Source organism: Eleutherodactylus coqui, chromosome 7, assembly GCF_035609145.1.
Source record: "Eleutherodactylus coqui strain aEleCoq1 chromosome 7, aEleCoq1.hap1, whole genome shotgun sequence".
NCBI lineage: Eukaryota > Metazoa > Chordata > Amphibia > Anura > Eleutherodactylidae > Eleutherodactylus > Eleutherodactylus coqui.
Window position 1 is genome coordinate 32877385 of NC_089843.1, and position 12493 is coordinate 32889877.

Consider the following 12493-nt stretch of genomic DNA (forward strand, 5'->3'; position numbering starts at 1 on the left):
AGGTGTGTGCTATCCTATAGCCTTTCTCTACAGGCATCTCGAGTTCTATCGTACACCATGTGCCAACGATAGACCTCTCTTCATCGGTATGACTACAAGGGTCGCCCTGTGAATTTAAAGCGCAAGTGTAACACAGCGGAAACATCAACTTATGATTCGTTTTCACCGGTAGCACCGGGAAAAATAAATCACGCGGCGGGTACTCTTTAACTTTTGCGATACCAAAGTAATTTTTGATGTAACTAAAATTTTCATAAATAATCGTCGGGTGCCCTATAGGGTATGTCTTTGTTTTGTTGATGAAAGGATATAGACTAGTGAAATCATAATAATTTATCGTCTCACCATCGGCCAACCTGTGATATAGCTTTATTGCGTTAGTTCGACCCCCGTAAAGAGTGTCACGCGGCTCTAGCGGTACTGGGAACTGCATTTTAAGAAGAAAAGCCTGAAGGTCTGAATTGGTCTCAACCATTTCACGCCATTCATGCTCCCATAAGACACGTAAAGTGTACCCCTGCTGCTGTAAATAGCGCTTTTTAGCTAAAGAAGCCTGGTATAGTTGACTGTACGTCATTTTTGTGACGTTATTTTGCGCGTTTTCGTTAAAACAGACGACACACCCATGATAGAAACATCCATGAAATTCCAAAGCGATATGCCGTCCGTCAACATACGCGTAACCATCTAAATAATACTTACCGACCTGTTTTTCGCCACCTCTCAGCGTGTGTTGTTTGACTATGTTTTCACTGTGAGACACGTACATCAACCACTGAATAGCTGGAGTTGAGTACCTTTTTTTGGCCTTATGATAATTATCAGAGGGCACAACAGCTATAGTGTCCTTAGGTAAGAAGTTAAACCTGTATATAACCATACATACAGACGCGAGAGTGATGTGCTGGAATGGGTCAACGCAATAAGTCACAGTAACGGTTTTTCTTTTTTCCGTACAATACCTTTTTCTTAGCCATGTCCATTACCCGGTCTCTGTAACGCTCACAGGCTTTCCGCAATAATTCAACATCCTGCTTACAATAGGCCTTCAATTCTGCATTAAAATCAAAAGTACAGTCCTTTTGCAATTCATACCACTCCATGAACTCTTTTCTGTCGTCAGGCATCATGTACTGTGGGCCGTAATATTTAGCATCAGGTAGGGGACCGACATAATTCTGGTTTTCTTTAGTATTGAAAAAGTGTGGGAAATGTCTGTTTCCCCCTGAAAAACCCATAGCCTGAGGTAGCTTGCAAGCTTCATGGGAATGAAGTTAAGCGAGTCTATGAACCTCAAGTTCATTGAAGGTACCGTCACACACAAAAGGCGTTTGCCTTGAGTGATCATGTCTATTTGAATCTTCTCAATTATCAATTGCTTGACTATGAAATACAAATCATATCGTCCGGCATTGTGGGCAATAAAGGTGCAATCTGTAAAATCGCCGCTGAGAAAAAAACTGAACAAAATCGCGTGTGCAAAACTCGCCCTCAAACTCGCAGACACTGACCCGTACAGCGGGGTGGCAAAAATAAAATTTGGAATGTGTTTACCTGTATCCTGTTGGCACTCAAAGTCGTAGATAATATACGACGAGGCGTCCTCATCTGGTCCCCCTTGGTAAGGCTGCATGTAACACTCGTGTTTGTCAAATTTCACCACGCTGGCTTTACAGATGTTACAGCGGAGCCCCTTGCATTCGTGAGCCTCGGAACCTTTAACCACATAGTGGTAACAACTCTCGCAAAAGATTTTAGTCTTGCAAAACGCTTTATTCGACGCAGCAATGACCTTGTGTCGGGCTAAACAATCGGATGAGCGACAAAACACGCTACAATTGGAACAACGGTATATCGATTCCGGGGTCTCGACACACGATTCTGTCTGACAAGCCTTGCAAAAATACTGACACGAGTGATTATTTTTGTGGTGGAAAACAGGACTGCAACGATCACAAAAGTAATTTGCCCCGATAAAAGCTTTTATATTCGTAATCCCGTAATAATAATCATCATGGTGAAGAATGTATACAACATTCCTGCCAGATGTTTTGCCAGTGTGAAAATAACGCCAATCACCGCGATTGTGGTATAGAACCCTTATGGTTATGCCCAGGTGCTTCTCGAATGCCTCGATATCGCTAAAACTCACTAACTGATTGTCGGGAATGTCCAATTTGCGATGTAATTCTCTAGCACGCGCCAATAAAACACTATCATCGGGAGACCCATTCTCTAACAGTGCGAATAGGCTGGTGGCTAAGCAGAGGTTAGAGTCGTAATTGTTAAAATCAAACAGACACCGTTTTTTCTGCTTGATGATCTGTGTGTAAAGTATTGATTTTAACCGTCTGCGATGTCTTCCACTGCCGTGCCTATTACGCACTATTAGCACTCTGAGAGTCAGACATTCACCAGCTAAACACTCCGCATTACTCTGTAATGCATTGGCCACAGCATTTAAGAAACTCTCAGCGTTAAAATCATCCCAGGCCTGTTTTAGGGAATAAATAGGATCCAGCCATCGCCCGCCATCGACGCTCAGTTGTATAAAATCACCGGATTGTATATCTCGTCTGATTCTGTCGAGCAAAGACTGAATGACACCGTGAACAGCATTAATTGCACCAATAAAAGACTGTATCCTATGCAAATTTGCAAAGCTGAAATGATCAATGTGCTCCACGGCATTGAAGTGACCAACTTCACTCTGTATATGGAATAAATGCTGTAAAAACACAGACGCGTCAGCAGGTTGCTCAACACGATCAAACGGTATACGCTCTTGTTCCTGCGGGGGGATCCGCGTTGAGGATTCGTTATTTACAGACGGATTGGCCAATCTGCGCGGTATGTGGTGCTGGATCAGATCTATCTGGGGGTGCGTCAGATTTTTGTGGGGAAACTCTGGTTTGACTCTTTCTGCATCTTCTGGCGGATTCCTTTCTTGCGGCCATACGCAACATTTTTATAGCTTTTTTAACAGACTTTGCTCTATGCCAAACACAACCTCTGTTAGAACACTGTTTCTTCAGCCCTGACCCGACCATAGATAGTCATAAGGTGGGGGGCTGGTGAGGCTCTGTAATACCGAAGGGCTTGGAAATCTTTCGCAACTTTACGACCAGTTTTAAAAGTTCATCGGTACTAAGGTGCTCTACATGTGTGTGCTCTAGTTCTTTTTGCCTCGTCCTCACTTGGGAAACTATAGTGAGATTTTCTGCTGACTTAGCGATAACGCTGTCATATAGAAACTGTAATGTATTTTTCAGCTGTATCTGTCGCATCACATGGTGACGGTAAACAGGATCATCAAGGTTTCTCGGTGTTGTCGACCCTTTTGAAACTTGATACTCATCAGATGATTTTCTCTTTCTATGAGATGTAGTGGGGTGTGATGGGTTAACTAGTGACTGCTGTGTATCAACACATGTTACGGCGTTAATACTAGCAGTGACTAGCTGGTGTTGTGTATCAGTTTGTGTTGCATTATGACAAACCGAATATCATTTGACATTACGGCATGCGGCTTACCATTAGCGGCACCAGTGTTGCTGTCCCCAGGCTTTTCGGCCTCTTCCAAAATAGGTGATAGCGATGTTTTTCCCACACGATTTTTCTCACGCTTCAATAAGTTGTGATGATGTTTGACAGCAGTTGGTGTGGCGACGCAGTTGATGGTTATGTGTGGTTCTAACGGCATCGGGTATCTCACGGGTTCGTTGTGTGTCTGTAGCACAGGGCTAGTTGCATCCAGCGACACACTCGCATTTTCCACAGGGTTTAGCGTCAGGTTTGCCATTCCTAATGTTGTGTTTTCCCCCGTGATGACACAAGCATTCTCTGGAAGGAAGAAAAAAAAAACACAATAAAAATGTGTAACGCTGTTGATGAATTACGCTGGATTTACGCATGTAACAGCCGTACTATAAATGAACATTCACTTAAATTGTTGCAAGCATCTTACCGATGACACTTTGACCTGCATCCCCCGACTGGCTTCCATGCGCATCCGATATAGGAGATAGCTCCACCATTCTCACGCACCCGTTTTGCTGTCTTAGCGGACTCCATGGGTGATTGGCGTGTCCCAGCGACTGCGCTGGTCTTTCGTGATTTATGGATGTTTCTAAAGGATATAACGAGTCTAGGTGTTCATTTACATCTGTAGCATCTGTATCGAGACAGCACTTATTTAGCATAACACATAACAACAAGCGCGTAAACAAAACATCGCATACGGTGTGATAAAACCTACCGTTGGCAGACTGTGAGAAGCAACAGAATCGCGCTTCGTCAATAGTGTCGACGATGTCCTCCCAGTTCTCTACTTTATACAGCAAATGATAAAAACGGATAAAATTAACGTATTTTTAAAAATGTATCCTTATCGGTTAGCTATACGAAATCAAGCGCGTAAACGCTGCATAACTACCGATTTGGGTGTTAGTTAATTCAAGGGGGGAACAATCGACACCCAGGCTTTCCATCTGAAAATACACAGAGAATTACTGTAGCAAAAAACTGATTTCTAGCACTGCTGCTGTTCGTTAGAAAATTTGTCATTTAAAAATATTTGTCATGCATCTTTACTGATAGACTAGCGTGTCGTAGAAATATTACTGGCCTTTATATTTAATACACACATATAATATATTTATTTGATACAGTAATATTATTACGTTATTAATAAGCATTATAATGATTAAAACTATAGTGAAAAACTAGTATATTGCACACGTAGTAAGGTTACCAATATTATATATATATATATATATATATATATATATATATATATAAAATTGAATGTATGTCTGTCTGCGTGCGTGTCTGCGTGTCTGTTTGTCCTTTATGCGCTACTACACCATTCATCCAATCGCCATGAAACTTTGGGAAGTTGTTGAGTACACTCCTGGGAAGATTATAGGCATAGTACAAATATCCTACGATAAATGGCGCGCACGCGAGCGTCGTCGAAAGTTACGACCCCCCCCACGTAGATCGAATAAGTAAGCCACCTGCTATTGTGATGTCATCACTGATGTCATCAACATCGGACGCCCTTGAACATGCCCCAACATGTTCTATAAAGCTGCATTGTGAGACCTCCTGCTCATATACTAATATATTAAACAGACGACCTCCTCCTCTAGGAAACGCTAATGGGTCCCAACTCGATTATTCGAGAAAACAATTAGCCTCCAAATTTTATGTACGGAATGTAATTTTCTCACATAGAAACTTGAAATTTGGCACAGGCATTGAATATGTCATAAATAGGAAACGCTAATGGGTCCCAACTCGATTATTCAATTCTATGCGCAAAAGAATTAGCGTCCAACATGTTCTATAAAGCTGCATTGTGATGTCATTAAGGCTCTATTATGACACGTACAGCTTGGAACCACTAGAGCACGCCAGCCAATTACCATTGGAGTTGGAAGTGGGTAAACAAGTACTAGGATATCTTCCTAAGAAGCCACAGCAGCCGGATAAATTGGATGTTCCACACAACGGCTATTTTATTCAGCCTGCAAGGGGGAAGCAGCGGCCTACAAAATCTCAGTGGTCGCTGCTGCCATCATCTAGATATATAAAAACGAATGTATGTATGTATGTCTGTCTTCGCAGCAACGCGCGACGGGTGCGTGGACCGAAACAGTAAATGGTGAAGTATGTGCGACCTATCGAGAAGCTTGCCAACAATTAAAGCTTATTGAAAACGATGCCCATTGGGACACAGCACTCAATGATGCATCGAATACTGCTCAACCACAGCAAATACGCACGTTATTTGCGATAATATTGACAACGTGTTTCCCATCCAATCCGAAAGATCTTTGGGAAAAATACAAAGATTACATGAGTGAAGACATCCTACGTCGTTTGCGAGCAACGAATCCGGACATGCAATTCACAACAAACGTGTATAATGAGGCGTTAGTTTCGATCGAGGATATATGTTTGGCAATCGCTAACAAAAGATTGGTGCAGTTGGGAATGTGTGCACCGAATCGAGCTGCAAATAACGCTTATGATCGTGATTTGCAACGTGAAACACACTTCGATGTCGATGATTTGGTTACATTTGTTGAAAAGAATCTTCCAAAATTGGTTCCAGAACAACGCATTGTATATGACACAATCATGAAAGCAATTACGAAGTATGTATGTATGTCTGTCTTCGCAGCAACGCGCGACGGGTACGCTAGTATATATATATAATGTGTAATACGACAATATTAAAAATGTTAATAAAGTGCTATAATTAAAAATAAACACATCTAATGTAACGCGATAGTACATCATAAAACAATTAATGGGTATGGACATTAAAAATATACGGTATTAATGACCATTCTAATAGTTAAAAACATATATTAGTTTAGTGATATATTAGTAAATTGCACACACACACAGTAAGACTAACAATATTACGCTATATGCATAATTAAAGACAGCCTGTATTAAAAATACATGTAATCAGCTATACTAATTAAACATAGATCTATTGTAATGCACTAATTTATGCATGCAATTATTAACCGTACGTATATCAAATACATGAATATTAATAATTATGTTAATATGTCAATATAATACGGTAATAAAACAATGTTTATCCTTATACACTAATGCAAAAATAAAAAGATAAAAACAATGTATTACCTTTATTCCAATAATGCTTTATGAAGGCCTGGAGAAGATGTGCTTGGCGATGATGGAGTCCAAATTCACTAAATGAACACAGATGTTTTCTGGCTCTGTAAAGGAGATGGGTTGACTGGCTCTGCATCAGACTTAACTGCCTTAAGGGGCAGTTATATGCGAGGCTCTCGTTCGCCCTTTGGACAAGTCCAGACAAACTCCTCAACACGTGTTTCTAGTTATTTACAAATATCCCCTTGTCCCCATCATCTCAATAGGCTCTTTTTTCAAAGTGTAATTAATCAGTTCTGTGACATAGCATCTTGATTTTATTGATCCTATAAGTATCAGGATTAGAGATGAGCGAACGTACTCGGTAAGGCCGATTTCGCAATCGAGCACCGCGATTTTCAAGTACTTCACTACTCGGGTGAAAAGTACTCGGGGGCACTGTGGGTGAGCAGGGGGTTGCAGAGGGGAGTGGGGGGTTGAGGGAGAGAGAGAGAGCTCCCACCTGTTCCGTGCTGCTACCCCCCGCTCCACCACGCCACGCCCCGCCCCACAGCGCCCCCGAGTACTTTTCACCCGAGTAGTGAAGTACTCGAAAATCGCGGTGCTCGATTGCAAAATCGGCCTTACCGAGTACGTTCGCTCATCTGTAATCAGGATGTATGAGACATCCGGTCATAAGGTCTCAAACTTCAGCTGTTGTAACGCTAGATCATGCACAGGTCAGAAGGTCTCAAACTTACTTAGCTACTGTCACGCTAAATTAGCCACATGTCTAATGACTTCAATCTGTTATAATGAACAGGCATTCATTGATCCTACAGATGTTAGATCTTTTTTTGTATCCACTTAATCAGAACTCTGGCATTTACAACTAGATTTTATATTATCCTAAATGGTTCATCCGGCCACACAATGAGCCTTTGTAAATGCTACTAAGCTGAATATAGCATTCTATGTTCTGGCACATTTTAAAGCTGGATAGCGAAATCAAAATGTGATAGATACTTTATAAAAAAAGCAGAAAGTGATTAAAATGTCCTACAGGGTTTCTACGTGCTGTAATCAGAGGATTTAAATCTACAAGTGGTAGAATCAAAACGGTCTAGATTTATAAAAAGTTAGGAGGTAATTAAACCGCTGCATTCCCATCCTTGCTGCATAATTACCACTATGGCCTCTTCACGGGATGCACGTCGGTTACAGCGCCAATATTTTACACCATCAAGCGCCGGTTCTTATGCTGGAATTCAAAAATTGCATAAGGCACTTAAGGGGATAAACCAGCGCAAAATTACAGAATGGCTGCAAAAGATTAATTGTTATAGCCTTCACAAGCCGATCAGAAAGAAATTTGCTAGAAATAAAATAATTGCTGCTGATATAGATTCGCTCTGGGAATCTGACCTCGTGTGTTTAATGCAATACTCTAAAGAAAATGATGGTATAAAATACATCTTAACGGTTATAGATGTTTTATCAAAATATGCTTGGTGCGTCGGATTATCATCTAAATCGGGATCAAGCGTCGCAAGAGCCTTCGAGCTGAAATTTGAGAATAGCGATCGTGTACCGTGAAAAATACGCACCGATCGCAGGAAAGAATTCATGAATCAACACATGAAAATACAATATACACCATTACTTTACGAGCAACAACGTAAAGGCTGCGGTGGTTGAGCATTTTAATCGCACTTTAAAATCACAAATGTGGCGTTCTCACCCATCATAACACATTTCGCTATATCGATATTTTACCAGCGCTGGTATACAGTTATAACCGAACTTACCACCATATTATCTGTTGCCGACCTGTGGATGTCACGAAAAAGAACTCCTTAACAATTTGGCGAAATATCTACAGCGATATTCTGATCTCAAAGCATGAAAAGACTTCTTTAAAAATAGGCGCTCATGTAAGGATTTCTCAACATAAAGGAACATTTACGAAAGGCTATGAGCAAACTTACACTGATGAAATTTTTGTCATAGTCTATTAATACGCGATTTCAAAAACCGCTATATAAATTAATTGACCTGAGCGGCGAAGCTATAGAGGGATCGTTTTATAAAGAGGAAATACAGCAGGTACCCGCTGATGAGAACCGCGTCTACAGGATCGAGAAAATATTAAAGAAAAGGCGCATCCGCGGAACGGAGCATTATTTTGTGAAGTGGCTCGGGTACCCTACAAAATTTAACAGCTGGGTGACTGAAAATCAACTGTCACCTGCATAGACCATGGAGTCGGGCTCATTTTATATAACTCTTCCTAGTAATGCATCGTCCAGAATCTACCCCGAAAACTCAATTTCTACTTACACTACGAAACTAGTTAAGCCGATTCAGCTCTCGGGCGCTTACGATGTGGCGCTAACCGAAATTCAGTATCCGCACACATGGGACACGATTGCGGCGACTGAGGGAAACTTTTTCATCGCTAAACATGGCAGTATATACCAGGAATATTTTGTCAAGTCTGGATTTTATTCCTCCCTATCAGATTTGACACGTGCGATAAATGACAGAATTGAGGCTTTAAGACTAACAAACGAGGTCTTTAAGCTACTGTAAAAAGAATTGTTACAGTTACCAATTTGCCAACGCTACACTTTGCTCCAGGTCATAAGTTGTACGTTCTGCTAGGTCTGCCTGAATATAACGCCGCTTTAACTGGGAATATCCCGGACAAGAGGCGACATTTTGTGGACATAAAAAGTGGCTTCTATATATTGTACGTGTATACGGATATTACCAATCATCAGTTTGTAGGCGATAGCTATGTGCAGCTATTAAGAACGGTAGAAATCAGCGGTAAAAACAGCGACATTGTCACAATTCAGTACAATCGCCCTGATTACGTACCGGTGTGTAAACAACATTTTGACACGATTGCAATCTCGATTTTATCACACCAGAACACGCCTGTTAAATTCAGGTACGGGAAAAGTATAGTGCGATTACACTTTAGACCGCGTAACGATTCGCAGCATTAAAACATGTTGTCTCAGCGGGTGTACGGAGATCCTGCACTCTACGTGAAACATTATTTGGCTCAGAGTGGAAACGGAAAAATAAATGGATTTCATGGAGACGAGTATATGATTGGCACCGGAATTGGGGGCATCTTCAAGTCACTCTTCCGAAGGGCCTTGCCTCTTTTCAGAAAAGGTTCAGAATTAGTAAAGCCTCATGTAAAGACGGCTGTCAAAAATATCGCTACAGATGCAGTCACTTCTGTTTCGTCGGCTGTTTTGGACAGACTCAATCAGTCGCGTCAAGAACAGCGCGGCTCCAGCCTTGTTTCTGTTAAAAAACCCCCGTAAAAGAAAAAGACAAATCGTAGCACGATTTCACCCGCTCCTCATGGATAAGACTCCTTCACGCAAAAGACGACGCCGTCAGAAACCCGCTAGACGCACAGCAGACGACATCTTTTAATTCTCTAACATGGCGTTCATACACGACGGTTCTGTAGAGTGCACCAAATCTGAGTTGGATATTTTCACCATACCGCCAACGCAGACAAGTATTGAAAAATCTTTATTTGTTGAAGTCCTGCCTATCGCAGCCCTCACTGACAACACGCCGTTGGAATTCTTCATATCGGGTAGCGGCGAATATTATCACGACTTAAATAACACCCTCCTGCACTTAACCTGTCGTATAGTTAAACAAGATAACACACCCATCCCCGATGGTGCACGTGTGGGTTTTATTAATTACCCTGTAGCCACACTTTTTAATCAAGTGGACATGACATTGGGGGATCGACTAATCTAACAATCCGATAATCTTTATAGCTATAGAGCGTTCATCGAGACAATTTTAAATTATAGCGGTCAAACGCTCGCATCCCAATTTACAGCCAGACTGTTTTACAAGGATTCGGCTAGTCACCACCATGAAAGGACACTCGATGGCCCAAATTTAGGCTTCGCTAAAAGAGCTGCAGCAACACAGCGCTCTAAAACTGTGGAGCTTCTGGGGCCTATTTATGGCGATATATTTAACCAACCGAAGATTATCTTGAACGGTCTGGATTTAAAGATAAAACTGACAAGGAATAAAGACTCGTTCTGCTTTATGTCAGCAGACCCTGATGGATTTAAAGTTCAAATCCTTCATGTTTCAATTTTCATCAAGAGAGTACAAGTATCCCCCGCCGTCCGCATAGGCCACAGCCAGGCGCTACTAGCGACCACCGCTAAATATACTTTGGATAGGACGAGTCTCAAAGTCTTCAGCATAGCAATCGGAAGCCGTATAGCAACCCATGATAATTTGTTCCTGGGCCAGATACCTAAAACTGTGATATTAGCCTTTGTGGACAATGAAGCCTTTAACGGTAGCTTCCAAAAAAATCCTCTGTTTTCACCATTATTCCGTAAACCACGCGGCCTTGTATCTGGATGGTTAACAGATTCCGGCCAGGCCTTTTCAGCCTGATTTTGAGGCCGAATTAGCTATTAGGGAATACATGGCTCTCGTGCATATCTCCGGAAAGCAACGAGCAGACAACTCGATCTTGATTGACAGAAATGAGTTCGTTAGCGGATACACATTTTTTGCATTCGATCTGTCACCGGACATAGAGCCTGGCACGCACTTCTCGTTTGTTAAAACTGGGAACCCGCGTGTGGAAGTACGATTCTCAGTCCCTACCCCTCACATGGTTAACATGCTTGTCTATGCGTCAAGTCCTGCTATTCTGGAAATAAATCACTGAAGAGAAGTTCTGTACGATTACAATTAAATTATGAACACACTTCAACTCACGAATCTCCTTAAATCCGATCGTTATACTTCGCGAATTTTTGCTGGCGTATACCCGAGTGACTTCCTACCCCAATTCAATTTGGATAAAAGACCATCGGCTTATATAATTAATACTGATGATTCAACTCAGCGAGGACGACACTGGGTGTTAATTGTACTATGTGACTCGGAGAGAGCGCTCTTTTTTGATAGTTACGGCCTAGCACCGGATAGTCCCATTTTTCCTGCGGCTTTTATAGAGTTTTTAAAAAGAAACTGCGCTAGGTGCATATATCAGGATAACCAAATTCAGGAAACCGAGAGTGTATTTTGTGGGCATTACTGTGTGTTAGTATTATATTACATAGCCCGTGGATTATCTTATGAGAGTATTTTACGTTTCTTTACACCAGATTTTTAAAAAAATGATAATTTTGTAAATCAGTTTATAAAAGATAAGTTTTGTGACCGTCATTACAGATGTCGGATCCCATGTGTTTTTAATATGATCTGTGCATCTTTATATAATCGTTAGATACATGAAGTATAATAAAATAGAGAGATAGATACCTGTGTTAACTGTTAACAGCGTAATCTTTGATTCTAACTGTGTAATAATAGACACCATCATTCATCACTATGCTGACACCCTTCCCGAGCTGGAACTAATTAGCTACTGATTGTAAAAAGGCGTAACTAATTCAAGCCGCATCCCATTCATTGCCACACATCCACATCCTGTGGGCCTGGACATGAGTGATAGTCAGCTGATCACACTAACGAGAGCTTCTTGAAGTCAGCAGACAGAAATCATTAGTGGCTGCCCCCAGCTAGTTCAAAGTGCATTCTTACACTAAAGTAACCTATTGAACCCTGCGAGAGGAATCATACCAAGACTGAGCTCGTAGCTAAACCGAAGTGATAAAGACTTTAATATGGAGTCAGACTACGCTATTCCATCTGTGCATGCTGCCGAACGATCGCGTTATGAAGCTGAAATAGCTAATGTCATTCGACGCTGGGACCTTCCACAATCGTGCAAGAAAAACATGGAACGATTGCTGTCCACTCTACTCAA